The sequence below is a fragment of the Aphelocoma coerulescens genome, chromosome 3 (assembly GCF_041296385.1).
Source record: "Aphelocoma coerulescens isolate FSJ_1873_10779 chromosome 3, UR_Acoe_1.0, whole genome shotgun sequence".
Taxonomy (NCBI): domain Eukaryota; kingdom Metazoa; phylum Chordata; class Aves; order Passeriformes; family Corvidae; genus Aphelocoma; species Aphelocoma coerulescens.
This window is the reverse complement of record NC_091016.1, coordinates 83,522,901-83,540,283: the sequence shown is the minus strand read 5'-3', so window position 1 is coordinate 83,540,283 and position 17,383 is coordinate 83,522,901.

Here is a 17,383-nt window from a genome sequence, read left to right as displayed (position 1 = left end):
TTTTAAGGTTTAATGTGCAGATACTATACACAGTTCTTGGATGAAGATCAACTGCGGGAAATCCCATTCTTTCACCTCCAGAATAATAGCTCATTCTCTTTATTCAGAACCATCAGGGTACATTTGGGTCTTGGTATAGAAGAAGTCTTTCCATTTTTGTGAGTTCATAACTTGCAAAATTATGGCTCTGAATCCTCCTTCCTCCATGTATTGCCCTGAGTGAGATAAGTCAGAGGTGTTTTGGTTGATCTTTCTGTTCCTTTCCATTCAGACCACTGTAACTAGAAGATCCCTGATTGTGGAACTTGTACAAGTGACAGCTAAAACAAAATGCAGTTTAACTCCCACTTGCTCAGCTCCTGGGGCAACAACATATTAAAATGCCTAAGATAAAGTACACAAGCAGTTCAGGAAAAAGTAAGATATGACACAGATAGCACACAAGATATGACATAGCTCTAAGAAATGGGCTACAGATGTATGGGACTTGCTTGTTTCCTCCTCTTCTTCTGGCCTAAAGATCCTTGCACTCTTGGCTGTGCTGATGTTCAGCTTGAAGTGTAATAGTGAAGCATCTGCCAGTGCAGACTACCCTTTTACCCTGGTAGGTGAAGCAGCCTCATGTTATATGTGGCTTTAAAGACATTTGGACTGAGGCTGGAGTGGTTAACACAGGTGGAGATGTCTCTCCAGCTACATGGATCCTTCTGTCAGGAAGCTGCCATGCAAACTAACCTCATTTTCCACTGCCTTCCCCATAAAACAGCAATCAAGTTATACATAGGTCTGCAATGCTTGTGCTTCTGTCCAGGGTGTACCCTGAGCTGCTGCCAAACCTTCATGGATTTGTGTGTAGAGTCTCACAGAGTGCTTTCTAAATCTGTGCCTCATGTGCATGGAATGTGGCTGCGTGATCATGGATAGCAGGGTCTGGGTAAGAGCAAGTAAATGAAAGTGGAGAGTTTTTTGAGGATGTATGGCTTTCTCCATCACTGGACTTTGTGAGTGATCATTTGTTTGGACAATCCCATCATGAAAAATGAAACCAGAGTAGTCTAAATCACTGCTGGGAATTGTTTGAAATAACGAGAATAACCTGCTTGGCTTTGCTGTGACACATGCTGGAAGAGTTCCTCAGGCTGCTACAGCTGACAGGCAATTAGGAAATTGTTCCTTGCCATTTCACAAGCTGTCAGTTAATGACTCCCAGCTGAAGCACAGACACCACCAAGGGGAGTGCTAACCCCATTTCACCAAAGACCACTTAAGGAGCAGATATGAAGACAAGGACTCATGGAGATATGAAAGAAGGCAGTAAAGTCAGTGTTAAAAACAGTGGCTCCTGGTCCTGACACCTATGACGGATTGTGTCTGTCGCCAGCAGTGGCTTGCAGGGGGACAGGTTGGTGGAGAAACATGGATGCAGTTAGTTCAGCTGGAAGCCATTAGTGTACAGCTGAGAGGCAACAAGGAGCAGCTTCCTAAACTGCTTCCCAGCAATACCTCTAGTAGCATTTCCTTTTCAAGGCAGAGTCAAGATGACAACATAAGACTAAAACTGAAGTTGAACTTGCCTTATGCCAGAATCAAACAAGAAGTTTGGAAGTGCTCATATGTTTGGGAATAAGTGAGAAGGGGTTTATGGACCTGTTTTCTATCATCTCTCAGCTGTTTGATCCTGGCTCCCAGCTAAGACCTCATAACTGACTGTGAGGATGCATGCACTCCCTTTGAAAGCAAAAATCAAACAGGTGAAGACTAAATTCCATGACTTTTGGTGATTTAAACTTGCATCTTTAACTTTGCTCTGAAACAGAGCAGAATAGATTTCTCAGAAACCAGTAATGTAAACCTAAGAAGTAATAAAGACCAACCTGTTATATGTTAGTCTCAAAAATGGCACAAAAGTTCCCTCCAGCTGCACTCTACAGTAAAAATACATAAGTCCAGTTTCACAGCTTGAGCACTTATATTTTTTTCTCGATTCTCTTCTGCACTCCATTCCTGAAGATTTTTTTTTGGTGTGGCAAGGATGGTGAACTAATAGAATAAGCTTAGTGATTTACTGATGTGGTCAGTTAGACAGAACAGACTGCCTGATGCCTTTTCTTCAAGGCTTCTTCTAGGGATTTTTGGAGTAGGTGGTTTTGTTTCTGAGCACGTTCCCTGTTGTAGCACTGATCTTTCAGCTCTACCTTTTTAGATTTGCTTTATAAGAATAGAAGGCACATAATTATAGCCTTATGTAGCCTACCCCTAATAGCAAAAGCTGCTATAGTGACAGCTGATTGGCTTTTGAAAGCTGGGAAGAAACCACTCAGCTGGTTTTTCAAAATACTTATTTTTTCTGAATGATATCTGACATGCCTGACACCACCTTTAGAGCCTTTCAACTTTTTATTTTAAGCACACTGTAAATCAGACACTGTGAGTTTAAGTCTTGCAAAATGTTTGTGAATGTGAATAAGAATTTTTAGGCTCTATATCGATTGGTCTTCTTGACAGATACATATTTATGACAATTTTAATACATCATGATCTCTTCTAAATTCAACCATATTAGAAAACTGTTCATCCTATGAGAATGAATACGTGTAGTACTTTGTTCAAGCATTCCCAAATCGTAAGACCAAAAAGTTCATATTTATTTTAGAGAAGATTTTATGTCCTGGAACATTTTATGTCATCTGTCATGGAACATTTCACTTACACTTCAGGTATACTTTCAAACAAACTGTAACGTAACAATTTGTTATTTCTTTCTTTTATGGTAGCAGCTGCATGCACAGAACACTGCAGACATGTATCAAGAGTACATATTAATGTTTAATTAATTGTCTAACCCAGTCAACAAAAGGATTTTCAGTCCTGTTTCTGATTTCTGTAATGACAGTACAACAGTATGAATACAAGCTTTATCTACTCACTAGCAAATTTAAAGCTTGCTGTGTGAATCTTAACACCGAATTAACATGAATCCTAACACATTAAACTTTCTTGAAACATAATTATTTTCTCCAAGGATTTCTTTTTTCTGAAGTGCTATGTGAAATACTAAAAAGATTTATACATTAAAACTTATTCCAAACTGGCCTTTGTTCTGAAATGTCAGCTTCAAGACATAAGTTTAAGCTCTATTATAAGCAAGTAGATGTTCCCTATTCTTATCATGTAAAAAGACAACTCAATAGTTTTTTTCTCTACTATAATTTCCTAGGAAGTAGGTGCACTACTCTGTTTATCTACCCTTCCCATTTGAACCTAAATTATTTTTTGTTTTAAAACGCTTAATACTTAATAGCTTTTCAGTTTACTTAGCATTTTACACTCTCTTAATGTTTCTGTCAGCACTTCTTGAGACAGATGTTCTATTAGAGCACTATTAATCTTCCTAATATATTGAAAGGTCTCCTAGTGGTTACTTCTACAGAGTTCCTCCTTCAACCAGACTCATATATGGTATTAAATAGTTTTAAAATGGTTAAAATTAGGAAGGCATTTATGCTTAGCAGCTGCTATAAGAAGTATAAACATTAATTAAAACCACCATTCATTCTTGGTGTCTTGATTATAGTCTCATGCATAAAATCATGCTACAATCTTATAAATGTTAATCTAATTTTGCCAAATACTGCATCTGTGGAAATATATTGAGTTTCAGTGTGAATGAATTGATATTTATAGGGCATTTTCCCACACATAAATGAAAAAATACTCTTAATAAACCCAAACTTGGGAATTTAAGGCATGTCTTACAAATAGTTTTAAACAAAAGGAACATTTAAAATTTTCAAATAATTTTTAGCTTTTGGAATTAAGTCTGCTTGGCTTTGAGGCTCAAAATTGTCAATTTAAAAAATGACAGGGGAAGAGGCAGTTTCCCTTCACATGCAGATGAGATAGCCCCTGTATAGGTATGCTCATGAAAAAGACTGAAGATCAATGCCTCCCTTCCTTTTTTAGATTGTGAATCTCAGTTCAGGACATTCAGGCTGCAAAGCTTTATCATGACAAATTAATGGTATTTGAATTCTTCTTTTTATTTATTATTTGAATATTTAAATAAAATTTTAATATTTAAAAAACTTGTTTCAGAATTCTCTTTAAGAACATTTGTACAAATGTGTCAGTCTTCAAAGATAAGCAATAAAAACGGAGTTCAGAGTTTTTCTTTCTCATTCACATGCAATGACAAATTCAGAAGAAGGAATAAACTTCTTTGTCTACATCTGGAGTGTTTCTAGGTCATAAGAAATCAGCTCATAACCTCTGGCTTCCATTTTGTGAAAACAAATAACAGGATTGGAAATAACCTCAGAGTGATATGAATCTTCCAAGGTAGAATATCAATAGCAGTACTCAATCGATATTTCAATTATCACCAGAATTTTCTCAGTATTTCTAAGCCATTTTTCAATCAAGTATTGTGAAAATAAATAAAGTAGCTCAGGGATTATGGAATATTGTGAAAGGTAGGTGGAAATGAACACTCCAGTCCTGCAGCTTTGCTGTGTGAAATCACACACACATCCACCACCAGTTAAATCAGTGCCCAAAACAAAGCACAGCCTGAGCAGTGCAGTCCCTGGCTCTGGGTTGTAACCCAGTGTTGCCAAACAAGGTACCAGCCAGCACCTCTGGGTGGCTTGGGCTTTCTTTGGTGAGCCAGAACAACACCAAGCCATACAGAAACCAGGCTGGAAGTGAAGGCTGAAAGCTGAAAGCTGAAAGCTGAAAGAAAGGGTTGTTTTTCTTCAATTTCTCCACCAGCTTCATCGACTTGAGGGAAAAGGGGAACACTGGACCAAACAAGGAGCCCTCAGACAGATGTCCTCAGAACAGATGAGGGAAAGCTGAAATAGAAAATGCTTTTTTGTTTTCAGCAGTTAGTTTCTGTTCTCTTTAGCACTTCATGAGATGAACTGCTTGAACAAAACTGCAGAAGGCCAGCAGGAACCCAGGCTCATGGTCTAACCTAAAATGCTGCCTCAGTTAGCCAGGAAGATATCAGTAAGGTGCTGGCATGTGCAGAGACCATATTTTTTGCAGGCAAAGCTTTATTAATTCTGAATAGGGACATAAGAAAGCTGTGCAAAGTCAGGATTAGATCATAGTGTCATTCCTGTTGCATCAAGAGCAGAAATTTTACATTGATGCAAGAGCAGGACAACATGATTCTGTCTGAGGTAAATGGCAAAAAGATCATAGATTAAACACTTTCCAAATTTCTCCAAGTGTTAATTAAAACAAGGAGATGAAGGTCTTGTCTTCAAAACTATACACAACCAAGAAATAAATTGAAAAATATGAAAAAACCACAATCCTGTATAATATAGCAGTGTTAAGTCAAACTCCACAGAAGGAAAGGGTTTGTCCTTTTGAGTACTGTCTAGGTACTAGGCTGCAATGGGAGCATGGAAGATTATTTAGTAATACTGATAAATGAAACCAAATGCGGCTTCTTACCACAGTCACTGGGATGAGTCATTCTGAAATACAAAATCTTAACAACTTCAAGTCAAACCTTAAGCAATCCAGCAGTGCTATAAAACAATGGCTTGTTTATATCCCCATTCAGTCATTCTGTTCTGACTTATGGGTAGCATGGTACATGAAGTCTGGATAGAGTCCTATGAAAACATTATATTTTTACTAAAATATTAAAATAGTAGGAAATAGAAGAATGTATAGATTTGTAAGGTCATCTCTGTCAATACCACCATTCTCTCAAGTGGTTCTATGCTAGCACCTATTAGCTGTGAAGACTAAAATACTGTTACCAAAGTCAAGTGCTTGTGTTTGAATATGTTGAAGGAAGAATATAATTGTGCACTAAAGTCATGCACAATAGCCAGCATGTTGCATAATCCCCCTCTTCTCCACTTTTATTCTTTAAAAAAATAATTAAAAAAATATAATAGGACAATGTGGAAATGTTTTTCCCCTAATAAATTGGGCATAACATGATTCTCTCAAATGAAAACAAGATGATTTCACAAAAAGTAAAGAGGCCATTTGTTGCTCATAGATTTTTTCAAATTAATGTCTTCCTCATCCTCTATAGTTTTGAATTTTTCCATTGTGTGAACACTACTGATCACATCAGATGGGTTATTCCTTCAAGAATAATGCTGAAATTTTGCCAAAATAGCTTTCCTATTCTTATGAAGCTGACAAGATTTAGTTTGTGTTTATTCAAACAAACTCTGTTCATCAAGGGCAACCCATTAGTGATACTGGTTCTTCTTCAAGGAATAACAGTTTTCCCTGAGATTATATACTTCCTTTCCAGAAGGATTATACATTTTCTAATTTCTTGTAGTCCATAACAAGTTGTTAGGCAAACACAAACACAACAGCAAAACAATCTTTCTCATTGGATAAAGGATTTAGATCTTCATAATGTAACCACCATATAGCTCTTTAAAAGTACAAACCAATACAGCTTGGCAATTTTAAAAGGAATGAAGAGAGTGATAAACCTACAGTTTCCAAGGATTTTGCTGATTTTATCTGACAAATATATTTTCCTGGGGTGCAACTACTGTTTGTTAATAAAACAGGTTAATAATATGATTTAGGAAAAAGTAGCAGCATTTGGTCTCAAAATCCCATTAACAAAAGGAAGAATGTTGGGTTTCCTCTATGTACTATTAAATTAAGTACAAGTTACAGTGAAGCAGCACATATTCTTCCTGGGTTTGGTCAATTATTAAAGACTTAATTTAAAATGTGGAACCTGGAGATGGCAGAAATTATTTGCAAAAGTTATTTTCATTACCTAGAGACAGCAGAGGATTGCAGCTGCTGATGTCATATCTGACCTTCTCTATGGACATTCCTGGATCCTTACTTGCATTTATAGTGAAGTAGCAGTGGTTTATCTTTAGCACTTAGCCTGGGAAAATGTAACAGGCAAAGACAATAGATTTAAGGAGAGATTGTTTAATATAATGGAATTACTTTAGTTTAGAGGAAAATTTTTAACAAGTATACCCTAGCTAAAAAAGAGCATATTATGTGTTGCATTTTACTTTAGTTAAAGAAAGAATAGATCTCTGAAATCTCCCTCTGTTCTTACTCTACAGCCTTCTTAATCTATTTCATTTATTTCTTTTATGGCACAGCAAAGAGCATATTTTTTTATCCAAAGGAAAAATTAATTTCTGCATGTGCTGGGTTGCATTCATTTACTGTAGTCCATTATCAAATTCACACCCTACAACACTGTAGACAATCACCAAATATCACCAACTCTTCAAGTAGCAGAATCTCAGATATGTGTAAGGGATATCTTCTCATCAAGGCACTCATCTCAATAACGAAAATACATGACCTGACAGGGAAAGCAGTGGGAATGAAAAGACAGATGCTGATGGGGAGCTTTTGCCACACGGTCATATTATAATTCTAACTATTCAGTATAAAACAGACAACAGGGATGATTGCTATTGTTTTACTGATTAGCCATTCTCTCCCTTTTTTTCCCAGGGGGCACCCTGCCCAACTCTACTTAGTAAATATTGACACCTGTAAACCAAGCTGGCTGATGCCTTTGGCTCTTCAGCTCTCTTCCCATCTGTTGCCTGGGAATTTTAAGTGAAGTATTTTGGGACACTTGCTCTCTTTTCATTGAAAACTGTAAAAAAAAAAAAAAAATCACTACCCAAAAGCTAATCCTAGAGCCACATGGCTCTAGAGCGGCCTGTAGTAACTAAAAGGAAAACATAGCATATGTAAAATGCATATCCCACTGGCCTCTCCTGACTACTCTTCTTTAGTTAACAGCATGCCAGGGTAATCTGCTTAGTTACCAAGTGGAGCTTTCTTCCCTTTTCCCCATGAGATCACCCTGACCACGATCAAAGTCCAAACACATTCTCGGCTAACTCTATTGTTCCCAAGAGTGGGATTAATGACTAATTATGTCAGGTCACTCATCCAGATGGCCTCTCAGATGTTCCTTTGTCATTGCCTGACCTTCCATATGCCCCTTTGACCTTGAGGTTTATTTCCATGGCAACATGAAGCCTCAGTTTCCTTGCTGAGATTGCCAAGAAGTGGCCAAAAGGGGGAATATGGGATAATCTACCCACACTTTGTATTCTGCTTCCATCTCATGCCTTGTTAAATCCAATGAATAGATAAAAAATGCTATCTGATCCCAGCTGAGTGATGACCATGGTCATGATTCTATGTTACATGCTATGTTTTTTAAATTAGCAGACAGCTTTGTACATGGAAACGTGCATTTAATTTGAAGAACATCAATCGCCATAATGTGATCCTTTTATCTCATTAATGTTAAGCAAGGGTAATAGAATGGAATTACAAAATATCACTGTGAAAGGAATACAATTCAGAGAATTATAGATATCCCCCATTAAAGCCCTAGAGATGTTTAGATAAGTCTACTTGTTCAGTTTCATAAATTAAAGATTCTTTTACCTTTCCTGAGGTTTAAATTTCGCCTTGGGTGTTGATCTTATTCTAAAGAAGGATTTTAATGTGGTTAATGCAGTGAAGAAATTTTCTAAAACAACCAAATAAGTTAAGTAAAAATATAAAAGGCTAGTGGCTGATGAACTCAAATAAGAAGGCTGAATGGTAGTTCCATGAGTAGAACTGTATTTTCTTCTAGCATTTAAAAATTAATATTTGACAAGATATGAATTTACTACTCTGTGATGTCAAATGTAGCAAAACTGGTTAACCCTCTTACTTAGTGGCCATAAAATGAAATTATAATCTGCTCCTTTATTTTAATCTCCTTAAATATTATTCATTAATTGGTTAAAAACAATTGCATGTGGAAGAGTGAATATCAGGTTTACTGCTCACTGTCCTAAAACAGCATCTCAGTGGAACACTGTCTCTGTTTATGCTACATCCCTAACTGTTGTCACTGATTATGTTTTGATTTTGCTGTTTTTTTCTTAAAGAGCCACTTATGTGAAATAAATGGGACATGGAATATAGCAGTCAATCTCGAGGGTCATACAAACCCTATTTCTTCCTAGTTTCGAAGAGTATCAATGCATACTATTTTATAAATTGCTTTGCAAATGCTTTCCAAAGATATTGACTGATCTTAGTACAAATTCTTTTAAGACTCAGAAACATCTACAAAGCTAAACATAATACAGTGCCCTCAAACTGCTTATTTACTGTTCATTTCTGGTCTTCTGCAATGGCCAATGAAAGTATGCCAGGGAAAGTTATCTCTACATATGCATGTCTGCATAAGATTCTATAAAAACTGGACTGAAATAATAGTATGGCTTTTAAAGATGAATGCAGAGAGGTTCAGAAACAAAGGTGACATTTTAATGCTTCCAGCTCTGCCCTCTGTAGATATGTGTTATCAATGAGCCTTCATTCAGGTTATAATTTCAGTTTTATAGTGGTATAACTCCAATTTAGGGTCATGGTGTTTAACTGAAAAAGACAGAGATTATTTACAGAAAACAGTGCACATGATTCCCCTCTCATGCCCTTGCATTCTGTAAGGAGAAGGATGAAACAGTAATGTATCACTAAATTTTTCATTGTTCCATTCAAGAAATGTCTCATATTTTGTCCCTTGCACATGATCAGCCCCTGAGGAGGGGAAATAAAGGATCTCTGAGCTACAATACTCTTTCATAATTTCCCCTGAATTAGTGAGCTGGACAAAAACAGGGACCTGAACAGAGGCTGATACATCATCATAGCTTCAAAGTTTTACTATAATATTTCTTACAGAGGATAAAGTCTACATTGTGTTCAATACTTCCAGTTTAGTCCTTTCATATTTTAAATTTAAATTCTTCACTTTTCAATCTTTGCACTCTGTTTTTTAACTGAGATTCTAAATGTTTCTAAGGAGAAATATGAAAAAACTTCCATGAAGGAAATTCCATTATATGCTACAATTCTCTAAGTATTAGTAGCATTTCCTGTTCAAGCAAAAACCACCTTAGTGAAGCACAGATGTATAGTTCATTCAGCAGGCAAGAAGCCCATTCTCAAAACTCATAATACTGTGAATAATCTTGTACCCTGAGGTAATGTACCACAAATACAGATTAGAAATGAAAAACTACTCGATTGTTGTATTCACAAATACACAGACTCTCTACAATCACTTGTACAGCTTGTTCACTGACATGTTTATGCAAAAATAAGGGAGGTAGCACAATAGCAGTGCATTGCAAAATACAAAGAACAAGTTGAAGTTTTCAGAAAATAAAATAACAGTTTTAAATACTACAAACAGTACCAAATCGACACACATATTTACTTACATTTAAAGGCATTGTATAAACAAATAAACAAATACAGACATACATTGTAAAAAAAGAGTAACATGGAATAATGGGATTACTTTGGAGGTGCTTCATAGTCCTAACTAGGTGTTCTCAGAAGCCAAGTTTGAACTGAGAAGGAAGAAAACCCCTGTGTTTTCCAAAATGGCCTCTAATCATGGGTATGAAAGCACTTTTGACATCCAAATGAGTTTGGATGTGTGCACATTCAATTGATTTTGCACAAAAGTGACAGGGTGCTGAAAGACCCATAAAAATGATTAGTGTGTAAAACTTTTGTTCATACAAATGCAGGCTTCATCAAGGACCACTGGAAAGTTTGCAGGGTGACTAATATGCTCAGAACAAATTACTTAATCAATTCATCTACTGGGAATAATGAGAATAGTTCAATGATTTACCGTAAGCATTAAGCCAATATATAATGGCATCTGATCTTTTAAAACAGAGAAGTTAACATGAATGAAATGTCTGAAATATAGCAACTAGTTGTTTAGTATTCAGCATATCAAATTCTTTAAAAGTAACTTGCACACAGAAATCCCTTAGCAAAGACATTCAGGAATGATACATAGAGAAATCCATATAATAGACGGGAGGGACAATTCCATCTTTATAACATAATTAGTTACTTACAAAGTAATGGTAGTGGCCAATCATTAATACTTTGGAAGTGTCTTTTTCATCAAAGTTTAATGGCGAGTGTTTTATCATGCTCCAAGAAGTAATTAAGTAGAATTCAGTATGTCTTTTTCAAGTCTGGCAGGATTATCATGTGTTTAAGGATAGATCTGGATATTCTTCATTGCTTTTCCATTTAGCTGAGGTAATTCTTTGAACAAATTGCACAGATGTTCAATGTCTGTTTTCCTGCATAAGAAATAGAGCTAATAATAATAATTGCTGCTGATATATAGATGTACAGTGAGGTTTCATTAAGTAGTGATTGTAAGGTACAGAAAAATTAAGTTTTATTGTAATTGTAGCATTTTAATTTTCCTATGACATTGTAATATTCCTGTGAAGTAAGGACAGTTTGGGGTGTGCAAGGACTGTAGGACTTTGCTTTCCCTTATTAAATAACTATGTCATTTACAATTTAACTAGTTTTTGTAGGATACCCCATGCCATGAAGAAAGAAAGAAAGAAAGAAAGAAAGAAAGAAAGAAAGAAAGAAAGAAAGAAAGAAAGAAAGAAAGAAAGAAAGAAAGAAAGAAAGAAAGAAAGAAAGAAAGAAAGAAAGAAAGAAAGAAAGAAAGAAAGAAAGAAAGAAAGAAAGAAAGAAAGAAAGAAAGAAAGAAAGGAAAAGAAATAGAGGTGTGAATGAAGGGCTTATATATGAAATTGTACATCTCGGTTCATCAAGAAAATCTTGATGTAATGCTGACCGAAATGAAGGGTACTCATGTCATCAGGAAAATAATTTCTGAATGTTAAGTGAGAAAACACTTTCTACAAATTTGTAAAGCAACCAAATTTTGCCTTAGCAAAATGTAATGCCAACAGAAAAAAACAGGAAAGTTGTTTTATCTCAAAAATCTGTATGTGATTTTGAACATTAACTGTGCATCAGAATGACCAAAGCATGCTTATTCCAGACTGTCAATGCATTAAGGCATATTTTCCAGGTATTTGATCAAAGGGATGCAGGAGTTTAAGTGAGGTGTTTTGAAGTGTATAGAGTTGGTAAATCTCTGCAATTTTTTTTCTGCAGTTAACAATACTGGAAAGCTGTTTGGTATGTTGATATATGTGCAAGGATATTTTGCACACTTTGAGGTTTACTAATTCCATTAAATTTATTTTTAATGAAGTACTAATAAGAGTAAAAAATACCACTGGCTCTCAGAAATACTCACGCTGTAATAGTTGTACTTTTGCAGATGTTCACCCCTTAAACTATGTATATAGAATCACAGAATCATTTAGGTCAGAAAAGACTTTTAGCATCAGTAAGTCTAATTGTTAATCCAGAACTGCCATGTCCACCACTAAACCGTGTCCCTAAGTGCCACACCTACACATCTTTTGAACATTTCCAGGAATGGTTACTCCTCCACTTCCCTAGGCAGTCTGTTCCAATGCTTGACCACACCTTCAGTGAAGAAATGTCCTCCAATATCTAATATAAACCTCCCTTGGTACAACTTGAGGCCATTTCCTCTCATTCTATTGCTTTCTACTTGGAAGAAGAGACCAACCACCACTACACTACAACCTCTTTTCATGTATTTGTGGAGTGGTGAGGTCCCCTGGAGCCTCCTTTTCACCTTTTCTGGGCTAAACAAACCCAGCTCCCTAAACGTCTCCTCATACAACTTGTGTTCCTTCATAAGGCTCGTCACTAGTGCCGTTGCCTTTCTCTGGACAAGCTCCAGTGCCTCAAAGTCTTTCTTGCAGTGAAGGGTCTAAAACTGAACAGAGGATTTGATGTGCAGCCTTACCTGTGCCAAGTACAGAGGGACAATCTCTTCCTTGATCCTGCTGGACACACTATTTCTTTTACAAGTAGGATGCCTTTGGTCTTCTTGGTCACCTGGCCACATTGGTGGCTCATGTTCAGCTGGCTGTCAACCAACACAGTAGGTACTTTTATTCCAAGCAGTTTTCCAGGCACTCTGCCCCAAGCCTGTGGTGCTGCATGAGGCTGTTGGTACCCAAGTGCAGGACATGGCATTTTGACTTGTTGAGCCCCAAACAACTGACATCGGCCCAATGATCCAGCCTGTCCAGATCCCTCTGCAGACCCTTCCTGCCCTCCAGCTGATCAACACTCCCACCCAAATTGGTGTCATCTGCACACTGACTGAGGGACCACTTGATTGGGTCTACTCGTCCCAATCATTTATAAAGATATTAAACAGAAGCGGCCCCAGTACCGAGCCCACTTGTGACCAGCTGCCAACTAGATGTAACTGCATTTAATTTCTCTAGGATCAGCCATCCAGCCAGCTTTTTACCCAGTGAACAGTTCACTCACCCAAATAGCCAGTTTCTCTGTAAGATTGCTGTAGGAAACAATGTCAAAGGTTTTACTAAAGGCAATACCCAAGGTGTTTCCCTCATCCACCAAGCAGGTCACCGTGCAGTGGAAGGAGACCTGGTCAGTCAAGCAGGACCTGCCTCTCATAAACCCATGCTGGTTGGGCACAGGTACTTTCATTGAACTGTTTTGTGATGAGCAAGGGAGAAAAGAAGGACAAAAATGCCAGCTCATCACTGCCACACACAGAATACTTGTTTCTCTAACTTTTAGTATGCCCATAGTCAGTTTTCCAAGTATTTTTGAAGTCGTACACATAATCTTACAGACAGTAAGAATAACACACATTCTATGCTCACAGCTATTTATTCTTCCCCTTTTCCTACCCACAACACATGCAAAATATTTTTATAGAAGTATTTTTAATATTGTATACCTATAACTAATTATTTGGACAATATAACAACAATACAGTATTATCTTCATTACGTTATGACTCAAGGTCCTGATCCAAAAAGATGCCATAGTATATAGGAAAATATTGGAAACCATTTCACTTGGAGACATTAAAAAATATCAGGAGGACCTATGCTGTTAGCTGGGACTGAGATGAACAGTATTCCAGATCCTGCAGTGGTGAAATCATGTTTTTATTTAGAATGACAGAAAACAGAATGTATCTTGACAACAATAGCACCCAGAATACTCATCTGGGATGTGGGAGACTTCATTCCTGTGAGCTGGATCACTAGCAAGCTAGAAATCCCTGAGCAAAGGCTCCAACCAGAGCTACAGATAAAGGCAATAAAATAAAAGATTGTCTCAATAACTCAAAGGATTCACAAGGGGTCAATCACATAAAAAAGGTATTTGGGTTTGCTGCCAAAACCCATTTGGACTTGTTGCTAAAACAAACAAACAAACAAACAAACAAACAAACAAAGCACATGGAGAAGACAAATCCCAGTTGCCCATACAAATCCCTTAGCTAGCAGCCAGGTTAGAAGTCAACCTTCTCTTGTTAAAGGAATTTCCTTTTTTCCAAGGGTCCTCTGAGGGGAAGGAGCCAAGAAACAGGAATGTCCCTCCTCCTTAGGCAGTTGGTCAGGGAAAATTTGATGCTGGTATTGAAGATGTTCCTCCAAACCTGCCTGTTTGGACTATGCTCTTTAGTAATGAAGGGTCTCAAGCAGCAGAATTACCATACTGCCTGATCATCAAAGCAGCAGAATTACCATACTGCCAGATCATCAATCTGCCTTGTCTGCAGAGAAGCCTGTGTTGCTTTCATGTGGGAAGAAAAGGGTGTGGAAAAATAGACTCTGTCCTGTCCCCTTTACAGGAAGCAAATCTATCAACCACACAAGTAAGCTACCAACATGTGTAAATGAACTACACATTCTTGTTCAGTCTCAGCATTACTGATTCTCAGTGCCGACAGTTAACTTTTCTAGATATAAATCAACCCTTAATGTGAATGAAACACTGAAATGGTCTCATCAAAACACCAGGATAAAATGGTCATAAAACTAGGCTTAGGGATAGGCCTGATTAAAGCATAGGTACTTTATGCCTAGCCTACAGACTAAATTCCTCACTTCATATGGTTATATCTCAATCTCAGTTTTCATTTCAAAAGAAATTTCATCTTTTCACTCCCTGCAGTTTTTAAGGAAGGGTTGAAATTTGAGCCATCTATAACCAACTCAGGGATGACTGTCTGGGTTTTGAAGCAATCCTAGGAAGAAATTCTGTAAGAAGAAAGCTATGTCCTGCAGCTCAGTAAGATTTTACTCTCAAGACTGCTTTCTTTTGTAGCCCAGAAAGTAATACCATTGCAGTAAGGAATGACATGGTGTCAGGTGGAGAAAAGAAGTCTCTGAACATTCTCATCCAAAGTGTTGAGATAAACGGGAATCTTTTCTTTCCCACAAGAAGAGCACAGAACTTCTTCTACAGTTTCCCAGGGCACAATGGCTGTTTTTGTTCTTTGAAGGGAGAATATATGCCAATCTTGAGACACACATTTATTATCACTTTAGATACACACCACTTTAGATACACACCATGATGCTGGAGTGGGGTTATCGGCTTGAAAAGTATATGCTTGTAACTATGCTTTTATCTATCCAGTTGTCTGAAGCATAATACTTTGTGCTTCAAAGGCTGTCATTGTGTAAGTAAATGTATGAACCAGTCAGTAGGTTTCAATGCAATTACTTTTTTATCTTAGTGGCATTGCTGAAATGGCATAGCAGTATATTGCTAATCTTCCCAGCCTCTCATATATTACTCTCAGCCTGGCCTACAGTTAAGAAATTGTCAAGTTATTTATTTTCTCTCTGCCTCTCTCTGCCTCTCTTTGTCGCATTACCATTGCTCACTCTTGTCTCTCCCAGCTCAGACTCACCAACCATCCACTGCAAGGCATAGAATAGGGAGCAATATTTTTCACTAAAGATTTCATCAGGTGATCCTCACTAGAGAAGTCAGGGATCTTCTAGGAAGGAGCACCTCTAGCAGTTTTTCCTAGCAGTATTAACTCACGGCTTCACAAGAGGAGCTAATAGCTTTATGGAACCTCCCTAAGATGTAGGATTTTCTTTAACGGCTCCTTTTAAGCATTTGATAAACCTGTGGATGAGTTATGGAGACTTAAGAATTAAATGGGATTTTACTGTTTAGTGAAGAAGCATTTTTCTCTACTGAAGACATAATGATTAACTCCACTTTATGGCTTTGTTTTATCTTGCAGTTTGTAACATAACTGGGTCTACAGTTGGCAATGATTTATATGTTGTTGTTAAAAATGCTCTTGATCCGCTCTTGACAAACCTTATCTCAGGAGCTAAAATCTTCATTTTCACTGTTATTATTGAAAGAGAAGCTGTTTGTGAAGACCGGGAGAGAGAATTTTCTAGAGGGAAAAAAGGTTAATATTTCTTCTAAGATGCTAGGATGTGCTTCAAGCTGCATAAAGTGAGCAGCATTACCAAATATCAGAATTCTTAGTCTGTAATAACCTGTGGAAAACTCAGGATCTGAGAAGTAAAGGATTTTATCAAGTGTAGTAATTAGAATGACTGTGAGAAAACGCACACACACACACACACAGAGGTAACTTAAAGAGTATACATTTCTTCCCCCCTGAAAAAAGAAAAAAAAATTAAAAGGAGTTTGAAACCCTAAGTTTAGGCCAGAGGATAGAGAGGGATTAGGTAAGCTACCAGCTAGAAGTAAGCACTTTCCTTCCCTTATACTGCAGGTGATAGGAGTGTGTATATCTTTTTTGACCTAAGGAGCATAAGCAATTAATGTTAGAATGACAGCTTGTTCAGTCTGGCAACACTGTTTGGAAATTATGGCATACTTCTTTGCTACCCTCAGCTTCAAACTGAGGGCCAAAATTGTAAAGCAAGATTTTGGATGTACTTGGTTAGGGATCTGGGTGACAAAAAAATATTCCTTTGAATAATTTCTTCATGGAGAGATAATATAAAATATGTGCCGCAATTTTGCTAAGGGACCTGATAACTCAAAGACCTATTAACTGAGTTCTTCTGTCACAGACAATTTTACTGAATTGTCTTCGGCCTATACATTTTTGAGGTAAATAAGTAAGAGCTGTAGCTGAAAATAGAATATATCTAATTTTTAATTCCTCCACACAAGATTTAAAATAATGTCTGCAGATATTTTTAAAGTCCTAACAAGTGTTGTTGAAGAAGAAAGGGATTACTTTGAAGTTGTTTGTGAAGTTGTTGGTTGCTGTGAAAACATTCACTTTCAGATGGTCATTTTGGAATTCTAAAATGGGAGAGAAAAGAAAAAACTGAAATGGATTGCACATGGTTCCAAACTATTATTGTCTGAGAGACCTGTTTCATCATCTGACATCTATGGGGAGCTCCATCTGTAAAATACTAATAATAATCATCATCATCATTATCATAGTAATAATAAAGGCACTGGGTGAAGTAAAATAGACAGATACCCTCTTTTATCTGCATGCACACACAGAGAACCAGCCCAGGCTGATGCTGCAGATAACTGGCCCGGCCCCTTCCATGAGCCTGAGAAGTCAGAAACAACT